The sequence below is a fragment of the Cryptotermes secundus genome, unplaced genomic scaffold, assembly GCF_002891405.2.
Source record: "Cryptotermes secundus unplaced genomic scaffold, Csec_1.0 scaffold106, whole genome shotgun sequence".
In the NCBI taxonomy this organism is placed as follows: domain Eukaryota; kingdom Metazoa; phylum Arthropoda; class Insecta; order Blattodea; family Kalotermitidae; genus Cryptotermes; species Cryptotermes secundus.
Window position 1 is genome coordinate 2,031,621 of NW_019734310.1, and position 16,506 is coordinate 2,048,126.

Genomic DNA, 16,506 nt, shown 5'->3' on the forward strand with positions numbered 1-16,506 from the left:
GCTTCCGCTCAGAACCTTTCGTCTTAAATACAAATCTATAATTTTATCCCTTGGTCTCTCACATAAGGGCAGAATAGAGAGAGAAGATTTTTGAGAAAAGGGTGACTAGGATAATTACTATGTAAGATACTATGTAGCCCATTTCCCTTCTCTTCCTACTCTTATATAGCTGGGTTTATTCTCGAAATTAGTCTGTTAGCACCTGCTCACGCTGGTTCCTCGCTCGCCGATTTTCTCTTTTTTACCCTGAAGATGGGGGCGATACGTTCCTCCGAAACGTCGGTTAACACCACATATACACGGTGCCAAATCCCAGAAGACTGCTTTCTTCATAANGATAATTATTGTTTATGGAGTTCAGTGTTTGTCTAATAGATCACAGGAAAATAAAAAACGGCCATGTCGACATACGATGTAATGTTAATACAAGGGTAGAAAGAGTTATGGGTCGAAAGATTACTTGCTATTTTACACATGAGGGCTATTCGGAAAGTAACCTCCGTTTTTTATGCAACCAATGTAGGAACGGGGATAGCTCGCATATGTGCGGTAACGTCACATGGCTCATTGTCTTGTAATCCATCGCGTAACTGGTCACCTAGTATTTGTTCTTGTCTCTGCAGGATGAGTTACGATGTGTCCCGCAATTGATAACCATTCAACTGCGAAATTCGAGTTGTTATCTCTCTTCTCGACAGAATCATTAGTGCTGTGGAAATCCATCGTGAATTATGCGCGGTTTACAGCCGAAATGTAATGAGTGAAGGACCTGCAAAACAATAATGTAGAATGTTAAAAAATGAGCGAAGATATTCACAATGAAGAACGAAGTGGTAGGCCATCTGTAGTGAGTGGTGATCTCGTTCAAAGAGTTTACCAAAGAATTTCTGAAAATGGCGCTCCACAATTTCAGAACTTTCTTGTATATTTCCACGAATTTCACCCACTGTTCTGTATGAGATTATTACAGTTAGGCTAGGCTGTCACTAGTTTTGCACATAAGGGGTTTCGAAAATGATCAGAGGTGCTCACAAAACGCAGAGAATGCCTGTGACATTTTAGAGCGATACCACAATGATGGCGATGAATCTCTCAATCATATACTAGACTAACAGGTGATGAAACCTGGGTCTTAGTTGCGAATGTTGAAACCAAAGAACAGTCAGAGTAGATGAGCACACATACACCAAGCAAGCCGAAAAAGTTGAGACATTATCTGCCTATCAGAAAATTGATCGCAACTCTTTTCTGGGACAGGAAATGAGTGCTGATGTTGGAATTCGTGCAACAAGGGATTTTCTAATATCAGAAGCGTACTACGAAAAACTAAAAAAATGCACAGTACCATTCAGAACAAAAGGTGTGGAATGCTGACACCCAGTGTAGTACTCCTGCGTGACAATACACATTCGCATACAGCTGCTCGCACTCGAGCACTGCTGTAGCATTTCAACTGGGAATTGTTTGACTACCCTCTTTACAGCCCAGATCTCGCTCCAATTGACTACCAACCGTTTGCCTACCTGAGAACAGGTTGGGATCACAGACCTTCAACAAGAGTGAATTGATGGAAGGTGTCAAAACGTGATTGAGCTTACAGGTGGCAGACTTCTTTAACATAGGCATAAAAAAAGTATTCCCCCATACGACAGGTTCCTCAATTCCGGCGGTAGTTTCGTTGAGAAGTAGCTTAGGTATGTGCGTATTTTTGCATGTAATATATTTATTTCATATTTGTTGTTTTGTTAACAGCTCACTGGAGGTTACTTTTCGAATATCTTTCGTATATAAAAGTAAAACATGTACTTCGTTATTTATTTGATACATTAAAATGTTCTCATTTTGTCAAGGAAATACATTTATTACTGTTAAGTATTCGGCCGTCTTGCATTTAACGTCCTGTTGTTAATACAGAGTCAAACGTTTCGGAGGTATATATTGCTTCCATTTTCATATTCGAAAATTAAGCCAAACATGAAAGCAACCAGGTGAGTTTCTGAGCCCAGTTTGCCATTTGCTCCCGCTGCTCTGTTGCCCTGCTAAATATTCGACTCCGAAGATTGAGGCGATAAATCACTCCGAAACCTCGGGCACTCTCCGAGTCAGACGATATTACAATCTAGTGTACCGTGCTCTTCATACTCACCACCGTGAGTGCCTCATGGCCAAGATACATTAAAGTTCAAATTGAGTAGCTCAAGAGAAGATGTGGCCGTAAGAAAGTAGGGGATTTAGGACATTGCTAGAAGACGAACTTTGAGACTTTATAAAGGCTGCCTATTGTTGCTGGGTACTCTAGTGAGTTAAAGAAAGGCAGGGCGAACAGAGTAGACTGCCGAAATGGATTTCAATAGGACATCGCGACCGATGAAGGCTTTGGAATAGATGACTTGAATGTGACAGAACAGGCTTCAATGTCTGTGCCATGAAGCGAAGAGTAAGAAGAAGATGGGCCGGTTTTCGTGTAGCTCAGATGAAAGAACGCAAACGGAATAATGATAGGAAAACCTAATGAAAATGGTCACATGGAAACGAAGAAAATGAAACGACATTATTAAGACTTATCTTTGATGTGGAATGTGGGTTGTACTGGCTTAAGATGATGTCTAAATGGTGAGCTTCGCTAATATTTGGTTCAGTTACCAAAGCGTTCATTTCCTGTGAAGTAATGCTTATCGTTTTTATAATTTATCATCTTATACAAATAAGTGGAGTGGTTTCAAAAGTCCTTACAATGTGAGCTTTATGCTATTTGAAGATTCACTTGAAGTATTATAGTCCTTATGATCCTAAGGATATTGGAGTGAAATCTGAAAGTTACTTCTTCGGAACATCCTCCAAGCATACACACACAAACTAGTATATTTTAACATATATAACCGTTGCTATGTGGTGAGTCTGTAAACAGAGGCCGTTGCCAAGTAATTTCCGCGACATACACGCACACAACAATAGAAGGACTGTGCTTTCCGTGTTGTCCGTGGCGGGGCTACATGAACATTTGTGTGAAGCGAAATGAAGTAGTCGATTGGTGAGTTAGTGAGTTAGAGACCTGCTGAGTTGGGTCCTTGTGAGCTGTCGTCGTTAGTAGTCGGTAGCTGAGGTACGGGGATAGTTCGGGAACCGGAGTATGGAGAACGTCCGCCGTTGAAAGTCGCTACCAGGCAACGGCTGGTGAAGACACAGCGGACCGGAAAGTTTTAGTGCTTGTCTTACTGAACTGCAGATTGTGTAAATTAGAGATAGCGTTACAATTACCTGCAGTTACGATCCGTAAGTGGTCAATAAACCCAATTATCAATCTAAACTCTGTCTACAGTCACTCTATCACGTGACAGTATTTCTTTATGCAGGAGTCGAATGAATACACCCACATCTCTTCACTGTAATCCCTGCCATGTGTGTTCAGACCAATAACCTGCACTTTTCTTTGTTTCAGGTGAGTACTTACGACTGTTCATTCGTTGGCGGTGCAAAAGAAGGGATTCTCCATTCTTACTATTGAGGAAAGTGCGGTAATGGCGATCTGAATACGTTTGTGGCTCACGTGTCTTGCCTTACAGAAAGAGGTCTGAGCAAGAATTTTACAAGTGAGTCTTTACACATGTTTAGGGAAACTGTTCCTAAAAATTGGACTGTTAAAACATACCCCCTTATGTATTTTGTTTTATGTGGGTGTGCAAGTTTCTTCAGTTCTCAAAGGGAAGACTTCGGAAGGCGTTTGAGAACAGGATTCTCAGGGGTCTGTTTGAACAAAGGTAATAGAAGCTTAGAACAAGTTAAGTAATGAGGAGCCTCGAAATTGATATGAAACGGTGATGGTGAAAACGGGAAGTGGGAATGGGGAAATTGTAATTAAATAAGTTTGCAAAATTTATAATTGGAATTGGAATTTATTGAGCCGAGTCACTGAGAAACTGCTAGTACCTCACCTCCTCAAGAATTTCCAAAGTTTCTTTAAGGAATATGAAGGCTCATTTTCGTGTTTACAAAAGCCAATATAAGACCTATAAGTTTGTGACGATGGTACATTGCTACAAGTATCATGCTTTTGGATATTATCCATCGTCTTGTTTATACTTAAAACCGTCCTGTTTATTTTTCAAAACACAACGTTTCGGGGACTGGATTCTAATTATTAACAATAGGATGTGAATATTAAAATTCTAAAAGAGACCAAGTAATAAGAGAAAAAGGAAAGAATGACAGAGAGAGGAAGAAAATACTGTAGATGCCGACATTTTGGATAAACGTCCATCCCGAAGATAAGAGAAAAACTTCTTGAAGAAAATTATTCTCTTCTGATACGTGTAGCCATGCAGGCGCCGGATAGATATTTCTACATTGAAGATGGAGGAAATAAATTCGACTGAAACTTTCGTACCTATCTACCAGCCTACACGGCTTCACGTCCGCCTAACCAAATGTCAAGTTTCCAGAGGTGTCCACGCAACTAATTAGTTAAGGAAGAATATCAGTGGATATTTCGTATAGAAATTCCTTGTCTGCTTTCTCTTATCAGTCTCCATTTATCACAGGCATGCTAAAAAGTGGCATATTCACATGATTTTTATAAACTGACGACTTAGAGCTTATAGCAAACACAGTTGTTTCCCAGTAAGCTCATTCAACTGTTTCGACTTTGTGCGAAAGAGAGTTTGGAAACGTGACCTGTGTGGGTTTCAGAGGTTCCCTTCATCGTAACATAATACAGTAAGCAGGAGAGCTGCAATCTCGCAGTTAGACTGGCAGCAGGAACAAGATGGCACTTAAGGAGGGAACACTAACCGTGGGTGAAATTCTAGGTCTCCGGGTTGATTACCAGTACAGTGGTCGAAATTCTTCCAATCAAACTGAAGAAATGTAAGCATCTATCTATCTATGTCTGTCTGTCAGTCTGTCTGTCTATTGCTCCCACTTGGAGCAAAGGGTATCTTTGAAAACGCTTGCTGTTTGTTGGAGACAGAGATCCAGCAATATGAGAATTGAAATATATTCATGGTAATCCTGTACTGGAAAGACCCTCATTTTATATTGTCACGAAAATATTACCGATTCATTCAAGTTGTCACATGAAACCACCGAACCTCTTTTCGATTCATACTTAAGCCGACGACACGAATCGAGATGTAAGATGATTTCTTTTTTTCGAAATTCAGCATAAGTATACCGGGTGTCCGGATGAAAGGTACCCAAAATAAAAAAAAATATTTATCTCGGAAACTAATTGTCATACACGTAAGCGGTTTATGTTATCGGAAATGAAAAATCTTAAAGTTTTTTCTAATGTCCGGCTTACGCGCATGCGCCGCCACGTTTCTGCCACCATGTTAGGAATCACCTGGACAGAGAGATGGCTGGGATATGAATTGGCAGAGGTGGACCAATCGCTTGGCCTCCTAGGTCGCCAAATTAACCCCAGTGGATTTTATCTTGTGGGGGTTACGTGAAGAACATTGTCTACCAGTTTAAGATCAACGAGCTTCAACGCCTGAAATTCCACATAAGGGACGCTGTGTCTACGGTAACACCGAACATGCTTCAAGTCTGGATATTTGTCGTACCACCAAGGGAACTCACGTTTAAATTTATTGATAAAGTTATATACGCATAAAAAAACTTTGGGAGTTTCCCTGTGTAATGGTGTAACCCATTAATGTGTATGATAAATTCTTTTTGAGATATAATGATTTTATTTTGGATACCTTTCATCCGGGCACTCTTTATATGCGCGTAATTGCAAGTAAAAGCATAAGTACGTTTAATGCCATCAAAATATATTGTACTTCACAAAGCGCACAGTAATCAACTTAACATGGCAGGCTGACTATGACGTTCTGCCCGTAGGCCAATGGAAAACATCGTTGTAAAAATTGGGACTCAAATGTATGACAGAATAATAATCATTGTGTAAAAATTTAGTATTAAGAATAATAACATAATGGATCATAAGCGAAATTATTGTAATGCAGTACTGGTATAACATAATTAGGAGAGAATTGTATCGTTTCTGTAAAATATTGTGTGAGATTTGGGGTTATCGCGGAGATGAATATGGGTGTCTTCTTGGACGTGAAGCGCGTAGGTTGATAGATAGGTACGAAAGATTCAGGCGAATTTATTTTCTCCATCTTCAATGTAGAAACATCTATCCGGCGCCTGTATGGCTATACATATCAGAAGAGAATAATTTTCTTCAAGATGTTTTTCTCTTATATTCGGGACGAAATTTTATCCAAAATGTCGGCATCTTCAGTATTTTCTTTCTCTCTCTCCTTTTTTTTCTTTTTATCTTATTATTTGGTCTCTTTTAGAATTTTAATACGTACATCCTATTGTTAATAAGCTATACGATTAAATAAAACACTTTATTAAAGAACTTACTTTTCATTCTGCAATATGACACACCATTTCTACTAGTAGGGGGTAGCTTCGTAAGAAAAATGTTGTTTACAGTTGCAGTAGGAACATCAATGTTCACATATCTCATCATGGCGCTGGTTGAAGGGGGCTATCTTCTTAGATATAACGCTTACAGTCCAATATAAGTTCGCCGAATCTTCGGTGGAATTTTCTGCCTCCATCTCCAGGTACAAAGATATGACACTCTGCTTGAAGCTTGTTTACTGCTCTTTTTTACATGGCATAAATTTCTACCCTAAATATGGAAGAAGTATATTCCTCCGAAACGTCGGTGACATACCGGAATACGCAGCGTCACATCACAAAAGACAGCCCTCTTCATAAGCACCTTTATAAGAACCACAAATCCACTTCTTTTCCTTTAACCGAGGCGTTTAGTAATGTAATATCTGTTCTTCAGTTGAAAATGTTAAACAAAAGTTGTCCCCCTGCTTAATTAAGAACGCGGCGTAAATACGCACGGGAGAGAGAAGGTCATTCTTAACCATAGGCGTAAATGTAGATGATTAGCGAGCTTCACGCCCCGGATGCTTTACCGACAAGTAAACAGCCCATATTACCCATTGGATAGGAGGTTGTGTGAGCCCTAAAGCTGGTCTGAACGCTTTGAAGAAAATAAAAATCTGTTCCCATTACTGGGAGTCGAACACTGGCCATCCAGATCTTAGGCAGTCGATATACCGACTGAGCTATACCGGTTCCCGTTCTTCCGTTGGGATGTATATTTAATGCACTGTCATTTAGAGCGTTTGGTACAGCACCGCGTGGCACAGTTTTAATAATAGAACTCCTTAGCTTCAGTCTGTTAGCTAGCTCGATAGCGCCGACCTGTTGTGGCTGCGATGCAAGTGGCGTGAGGTCTCAGGGCAGGTTGAGCCAGCGGCGTTTGTGTTTGAGTGGGGTCTCGAAATTGAGTTCCGTCCCACTCAACTCGTCAACTCCAAGAAAATATTGGCACAGTTCTTATTTGAAAAGTCTAGGATACGTGATTTTCTTCTATATTCAGCTCTTTCCACTCCCGTTAATTAAAATTTGCTTTAAGTAGAGTTTGTACCTAAGTTATGAAACAAATATACATCCCGAGACATGAAAGTTGTTTTATTAATTAATTCTGACACGAACCCTAAATTCTGATTGATGTTCTTTACATAAATTGTGGCGCCGCATAGATATTGTGTTAACCGACGTTCTTCAGACGTCACAGTCACCGCAGGGAAAACCTCAAATTTTGCATGATGTTCGTTATGTTCAGCACAGTTCAGATATTTGGGAGTGCTATAACAACTCAAAACCTGGTTCAGGAGGAAATTAAGAGGAGACTGAACTCGGTTAATGCTTGCTACCTTTCAGTCTTCTCGTCTGCTGTCTAAAAACATAAAAATTGGAATATACAAAACTATAATTTTCCTGTGGTTCTGTATGGGTGTGAAACTTGGTCTCTGACATTAAGGGAGGCACATAGACTGAGGGTGTCTGGGAACAGGGTGTTGAGGGGAATATTTGGACCGAAGAGAGATGAAGTGACAGGAGGTTGAAGAAAACTGCATAATGAGGAGCTTCATAACTTGTACTCGTCTCAAAGTATAAATAGAATGACCAAGTCAAATATGATGAGAGGGGCAGGGCATGTAGCACGAATGGTGGAGAGGAGGGATGCATGTAGGATATTGGCGAGAAAGCTGGAAGGAGGGACACCACCTGGAAGACCAAGACGTAGGTGGGTGGACAATATTAGAATGGATCTTACAGAGATAGGATGGGATGGTATAGATTGGATTGATCTGGCTCAGGATAGGGACCAGTGGAGGCTCTTTGGAACACGGTAATGAACCTTCGGGTTCCATGGGAAATTCTTGAGTAGCTGCACAATTAGCGGCTCCTCAAGAAGCGCTCAGCTCCAAGAGTGAGTGAGTGAGTGAGTGAGTGAGTGAGTGGGTGTCATCTATTCGTTACATGTTGTTGAAATATTCATTAGACCGAATTACTTACTTAATCCGTTCCTCTTATACCTTACGATTTCGAGGTTTTTTTTTTCATTTTGATAATTTTTCACGTAAGGTAGGACTCCTTGGATGAGTGATCGGCTTCTCACAAGACCTCTACCCAAACACAGGAAAAAACAAACACAGAATAAACACATACACATACCAAATAGTCATGCCTTGTGTGGATTCAAACCCACGATCCCGGCCAGTAATGGGCTCAAGCAGAAATACCGGAAAAATGAAAGGGGCATTTGTAGGTAAAAGAAATGGTGACCACTCTCAGTTGTGTCGATTCTACGCGAATATTGAAGTATAAATTATCCGCTGTTGAATTATGAGGTCATTGGCTATACAAGTCACACTGCAACAGAATATTGTGGCATGTGAACCGACTGAAAGTCAGCAGCCACGAAATAAGTAACTATACAAGGGCCGTTACTATTCAGCGGACCCTAAACAACCACAGAGAAACGTTGTTTTCTGTGGTCTCTGCCGAAATGTTAGAAGCAGGACAAGTTATGAGTTTTTAGATAACAGCCTGTTGCTGCGATAAGATAGTAGCTGAGGCCGGTGACCGTTCGGGAACTCGGAGGAAGGGGAACGTCCGCCATTGGAAGCCGCCACCAAGCAACGGCTAGTGAAGGTTGTAACAGATTGAGAAAACTTAGTGTGTCCTATAGCGATTTGTGAAATATGTAGAACCGTGAGAGCATAATCTGTACTTGTTGTTACGATTTGTAAGAGTCCAGTAAAACCGATTGCCAATCCAAACCCTATCTATAGTCACTTAAATCGTGACAGTTCTTCTTCTTGCTACACGTCAAAAAGCCCGTAATTCTGAAGACATCAGAGATATGCGCAGTTCGCTTGCGCAGTACCAGGCAGGTCCGTATTCAGTTTCCTCTAATGCGTAGTAAGTTCTGTTTCGAGTTATAAATCCAAAAGTTGCACCACTTTGAGGATATATCTCATGAGGAGCGTAGGCGGCGTCGGCGACGTCGGCGGCGTTGTCTGGGAATTGTGACGTGGAGTTAAATAAATGTGCAGTTATCGGTCTATCTTTATTACTTTTGTTTCTACTTCCATATTTTCTTCTCTCATTTTCATTTATACTAATCCCTTCTTTGACAATTTCTTTTCTCAAGCGCTTCTGGAATGTAACACCCTATAGTCCGTTTGAAAATCTACCGACGTTTCGGAAGAACACATCTTCAACATCTTCAGTGGCGACGAATAAGCCGAGCAAGAAACTAGAGTGAGGAAGATAGCAAACAGAATCCTCCGTATCTTTTAACCAAAATGAAGATTGAGGAGATATGTTTCTCCGAAACGTCTGTTGACTTTCGACGTTCTACACTTCGTTATAAGTCAGAAAATAGTACTGTTCCTAAACACAGCTGCTGGAGCCTCGAGTTCTATTTCTTCTTCCTTTATTCCTTTTCTTTCTTTATTTAGGAAAAGGATTAGAAAGCAATAAATAAGGCGAAGTGAAGGTATAAGAAAAATCATCCGAAAAGACAGTGAAGCGAAGAGGAAGTGAAGTGAAGTGAAGTGAAGTAGGTTAAAGGGTAATTCATAGTGAAGTATGGGCGCATCAGAACATATTGAAGTACTATTACTGTTTAGTGTATAGTATACTTATTCTTTTATTAATATTAATTTATATAATTGTGGTTTTAATTGTATTTGTTATAGTTGTAAGTGTATTTGCATTGTATTTACTGTGTGCTTGTGTGTCCTTTGTTGTTCGTGTAGTTTTGTGTGCTGTGTTTTGTTTGAGTATGGTGTGTTATTTTGTGTGNTATTAACAGTTTTATTTGTAAAATGACTTTACAATACACTAAGACTGATTTTAGGAAAAGAAACGAGGAAGGATATACGAGCACCCCCGAGACTCCCCAATGCGGCTAGTAGACCAGCATGCCCATACGGAAACGAATGCTTGACTATGTATCAAGCAAGAAAACAACGTGTTATGACTGCACATTTCAGATCATAAGGCCACTGGCTGAAGTAATAAAAAGAGATGATATCTTTTTGCCAGAGCAGCATTAGAATGTAGACCCGAAGGAAAATGAGACTTGGAAAGATCTAGGATAAGATGGGAGTACCGGTAGTGTGCTTTGTTTGGGAACGGGGAATATAGTGCCCAGACCTTGAGCGGAGGGACAAGAAGTAACCTTCTCAGTGACGATGTATTGAAAATATTGTGACATAATTTATTGGTGTTACTAATAATAACAGGTTTTGGATTGGATGACTGAATTTATTAACATCTTCTTGTAGACCCTCTCTTAATCACAATTAATTACAATAACTCATTAAAAATGTTCAGCCTACAGATCAACATCTCGAATTCTTGTGGGGACTTAATCATGGTAAGTCTGCAGTTCCCCAGTGTCGTCGTTTCGCAGAAAAATTCTGCTATTCTTAATGCACAGATGAAACGTGAGGTTACTTTTTCTAGCGTTTGAGAAGCGAAATGCTTTGAGAGACACCATTCGTAGGCGCATCGGTATGTCTCGAATGATAACAAATGTGAAGGGGGTGAAATTTAAGGGAGAAATATACTGTAGGGTTGGAGTTCGCTTTTTCTACATTTTCAATTGGAACAGCAAATATCAAAGAAATTAACATACAGAATCTACTGTATGCGAGTCTATATGCTCGTATACGTAGACTACGTATATAAAATATTAGTCTAAAATTTTCTGCTGTAGTATTACATATACACTCTGAATCAGTTGGTAATTAATTTTTTAATTTGAATATTGATTCAAATTACGTTGGAACATCATTTGTATGAAAATCGCCTCAGTCATGTAGGTTTTAGGTCCTTATGAAGATTTGTGTCTTCCGAGTTGTAGTATGTTGAAAGTCAACCGACGTTTCGGAAGAATATATTTTCTCCATATTCAGTGTTTGAAAGTAAGCCAAGCGTTAAATATGCATGAAAGAATTTTCACTTTTGCTTGCTACTGAACCATGATGTGTTCCTGTTTTGCTTCCCTTTCAACCCTGAAGAAGGAGGCAACATGTTCCTCTGCTGCTGTTGCTTGCGCACATCTAACGCTGTTTCCAATAGCGAATTGCCTCAGTGCCTGTGATATCCCGGCTCGTACTCTGAATATACTGTGCAGATTCAAATCAAAATAATTTCAGTAATGAGGCATCTTAAGTGCATATTTTTAAATTTTGCGACGCGTGATCGCTTTTATTGTTATTCATCGGGCTGCGAACCCGTCAGTGACGTAGAATCAATCAAATATGCTAAGGGAGTAATCGATTGCCCTCAATCTGCCCTCCTCCGCAAAGATGGGGTGGTGAATATTCCCGTGGAAGACTATTCTTTATGCAAAAAACGGATCAGGCTGGAGGTCCATCGTCGGCTATCGTGACTGGGGATTGTCGTGGATTCCCTCAGCAGCTCCAGGGAAATTCTGGTATATTATCTTAATTGAACAACGAAAATTTGCTGCCAGTTCCTTGTTCTTCAGTCACTCTTTCTTGCTGTACTCTGTGGCCAGCGTCGTAAAGTAAAACTCAAAACACTGTATATTATGTGATGATTATAAGTGTTCACATAAAAGATAAATGAGCCATCCCTATAACAGACCACGTCGAGGCTCCTGCATCTTCCAGACAGTCGGCTCACCGATGGCAGTCATGTTGTCAGCCTTACTCTCCGGCCGTCCTTTAGCCCCAGGAAGATTCCTGGATACTCATTTCTTTTAGAAGCCGAGTCGAACCCAGGATCATAGTGCCGCTGAAATATTTAGATAAACTGAAAAGTCCTATGACCTCATCGGGAATCGAACCCGCAACCTTCCGGCTTGTAGTTACTTTTAAATCTCCATAAGGACCAGGAAATTTTCAGGCCCGTTCTGATTTTCAGAAGGTAAAGGGTTGAAGACCGATTTCTTCTGGGATGTGATTCTGTATAGTCTTATATAGGCTTACCGACATTTTAGAAGAAAATACTGCTTCGAGTTTAGGTTACTCTGAATTTGGAGGCAGTGCGTTCCTCCGAAACGTCAGAAAGTACCTACCAGTCTGCCTGCAGTCATATCCAGGAAGATACTGTATGATCTTCATAGTCACTGAAGTGAAATTTTCTAATCTCACGGAATTGAATTGATATTTGTATCTGTTTCAAGCTTTCCTACTTCGTCGTTTCCTCTGAGAATACACTTTACGTATGTCGTGATAGAGATTCTGTCCTCATGTCGTCTCCGATACAATTGTTCCTTCATTCTATAGTCTTCTGTTTTATGCAATTCCCTCTGAGAAATCTCATAATGTTCATTTACTATTCTTCCTGTGTTCGTTCATTCTCATCTTTCGTTCACTTCAGAATATAAATTCAGTTTCGATTCCGTATGCCGTATCCTGCTAAAATATTTTTACATATTTTAGGTTTAGATATTACCAGGGCCCGGATTTTGATGACCTGAATATATTTAAAAAATGACCTATAAAAAGACCAAAAAAATCCAGAAAAAATGACCTAAAATATGACCCAAAAATGTAAAATGCAGGGCCCGGATTTTGATGACCTGAAAATATTTAAAAAATGACCTATAAAATGACCGAAAACAAATCCAGAAAAATGACCTGAAGGAGAAAAGAAAGAACACTTCGCTTCCATGTTATTCACATTTCAGAAAACATGTGAGGAAAAGTTCTCTGTTATGCAGCAGTGACAGGGGGGCGTGGAGGTATCCTACTGCTGCCACCGTATGTTATGGAGTGAAGGGGGGCATGGAGGATTCTCTCCACCTCTTCCGCCATCCATGCCGTTGCGCCCTTGGGGAATGGCCCGTTGCAAGACTAAGCCCTTGGTACTTGTCTCGTTAGCTACCTCTTGGCTGTGAGTTCACAGTATTTCTAACAGCAGATGTACGGGAGATCGGGGACATAGAGGGTGTGACTGTGGGGTAAGTCATTAACACACGCATCCCCCTTACTTGGTCTACATTTGTCTACTAATATATACACTTATATACACATCACTTTCATGGCCGACAGTGACCGGTTACGTACACATTGTAATTTAGAGGAAGCTACACTTGGGTTCACCATCCCTAGCTCTCGAGGTAATTCCTACGTCCCCGCTCAGGGCCTACGCTCTCTTCCCTAACCCTGTAACATGACACTTTAATAATATCACACTGTATATCCATGACTGATATGAACTGTTCTACTTACTTGGTGTAGGAAGCTGATGGTGTCCCCTCACTTGGTCTGGCACGACCATGGCTCTGGCTGGCTACTCCCTTAACATTTGTGCACTCAGATAGATTGATTGATATAGATTGATCAAAAGATTCAATGATAGATTATTGGTTCATCGTTGCGGATTCCGAAAGATAGCTCCTCAAGTTGTGTTAGCAACTTTATAACTTTTCCTCTGCTGACTAGTGTCTTTAGGGTAAGCTCTGCCCCTTAAGAGAGCGAATTCTCCTGCAAAGGTCCGTCTCTCGTTGGTCATTTCGGTTAAGAGGGTTGGATCTGCTCAGGCCGTCTCGCTGAGTCGGCACTGTGTAGGCCTTGGCCGTACAGTCGCTTGCCGTCTCTTCCGCGTGAATAAGCGGTCTATGCAATGTGACAATTTCTTACTGACATTGCCCTTCTGCATGCTACTACAGACATTAACCCTTCGTCTGACTTCTCTACTGTGAACCCAAGATAACTTAATACCTAAAAGTGAAAAAAACCCTTGCCGAAATTCTATGGCATTACATTCTCTAAAATGGCCAAAAATGACAAGAACTACCCCTAAAAGTCCTAAAATTTACCAGAAAATTACCCCCCAAAATGAAAAAATTACCTTAAACCTAAAAATGTTAAAAAATAACAAAAAATTGCCTATAAAATTTACGTTTCTGTAACCAGCAGCTCATATCCGAGATTTATATATTTAAGAGCATCGCATAGGATACAAGGAAAGAAGATGACATGTTATCAAAATCCGGGCCCTGGATATTGTCATCTGCCGATCACAGTAGCAGCGCGGTCCTGAGGCATTAACTGTCTTCGGCAGCTCAAACACTTGGATCGTGGGTTCGAATCTCACTTGAGGCATGGATGTTTTTGTGCGTTTATTCTCTGTTTGTGCTGTCCTGTGTGCAGGTAGCGGCTTTGCGGCGGGCTGATCTCCAGTCCAGAGAGTCCTACCGTCTATGTAAATGATTAAGAAACCGAAAAGCGGCTAAGGCCCGAAAAACGGCTATACAGCCAGAGATGAATGACGAATGAATAAATAACACTACCTTCTGTTACGCCGGAAAATATTCATATACAATTATACAGAATACTCGGAATTTCAATTCACAAACTCTAAACAAATTGAGAAATCAATGACATCAATTTTGAGTCTGAAGGAAATATATACTAAATATTGACCATATATGGGTCCCTACCATGAAGAGGTCATTGGATTTTCTTTCAATTGACCTAATCCTTCCAGCCGCATTATGGCCCTGGAGTCGACTCAGCTTTTAACAGAAATGAGTACCAGGAATTAATTAAATAATTTTCCTGAGGAGTAAAGCGCGGCCGGCGCGTAAGGCTGACAACCTTACCGCCATCTTTGAGCCGATTGTCTAGATAGTGTGGGACCCTCAACGTCTCACAAGCCTGTGGGCCTTCACGGCCTGGTACAGCGATAGCTTTACTTACTTTAACACTGTGACTTCATCGCAGGTAAATCAAGAGAGATAAGATACAGTCCATGAGACAGATTCTGAAATAAAACTGGAATATGGAGACAGCACATTTTAGCCTTCCATTGATTTTAAAACCGCTTACAACACCGTTAACAACCTCACCACCATCTGCAAACCGATGTATGGAAAGTGCGGCAGCCGCGACGTCTCACAGCCCTAAGGTGCTCGATGGCCTGTTACAAGGATAGCTTTGTCGTACCTTTCTAAGGGTCCCAATATTTTGTTCTCCATTTCTTTTTAGAATTCTGGGACGATGGACAGAATATAAGAACAGTAATCCCTCTTGAATCTAGTTGAAAAGTGTTTTTTTTTCCTCCATAGTTGTTTACCGTACGTATTTCCGTTAAAACAATTTTTATTGGTAATTTTTAGAGTAGTGGGACCCCCATTGCTTATAGCGTCATGGAATATGTTGTCACTGCATGTCTGTTCCATTTCAGATAAAGGAATGAGTTATTTCTATTCTTTTATAATAATTTTTTGGTCACTCGGAACTTACAACACTGCGTTTATCGGAAACTACGGATCGGTCTACGAAATGTCTTCATGAACGTAACTTTTAACAAGGACGGGTAATGCCTGTGTATACACAAAGGACAATTGCATCGTATTTAAACTTAAATATATTCATATGCATATAAATTTCTTAGCTGCCGGTTTTAATTCCTACATTGCCTAACCACCATTTTTGGGCGCGCCATAGCTCAAGCGGTTAGTCTCTGGTTTCCCACCGCGGCGGCCCTGGTTCGATCCCGGGTCTGGTCAAGTGGGATTTGTGGTGGACAAAGTGGCGCTGGGGCAAGTTTTCTCCGGCTACTTCGGTTTCCCCTGCCAATCTTCATTCCACAAATTGCTCCACAATCACCCTCACCTATCATCTGGGGCTGGTACAATAGGCCAGAAGTGGCCGCAGTACAAGGGACTTAGTCTCACCCCACTAGCAATAAAAAACACCATTTTAAATGGCCAGAGATGTGTCCAAGTTTAGGTCAGCTCCTGGATGTATACACCAAGAGGATGTTGGCTTTGTTACCGATATATATGATCTATATGTTGCCTCCGTGTACCTCCGTGTACCTCCGTGTACCTTCCTCAAGATTACAACACTGCCCACATCAAAACGGTGTAAACACCCGAGAGCAGAATTAATGTCAACGTGGCATTCAAATTACTGTCATCTCTGTTAACATATCTCCAACAACACAAACAGTACCAAGGGATGTAGGACAATTACAGACATATCGTAACATTACACATCTCTTCGTACGAAGTATATATATATATCACTTAACAATCCATTTCTGAAACCAGGATATTCATATATCACCTCATGTTTTGCTCAGAAGAAATGTATGTTCTATTTATCTATG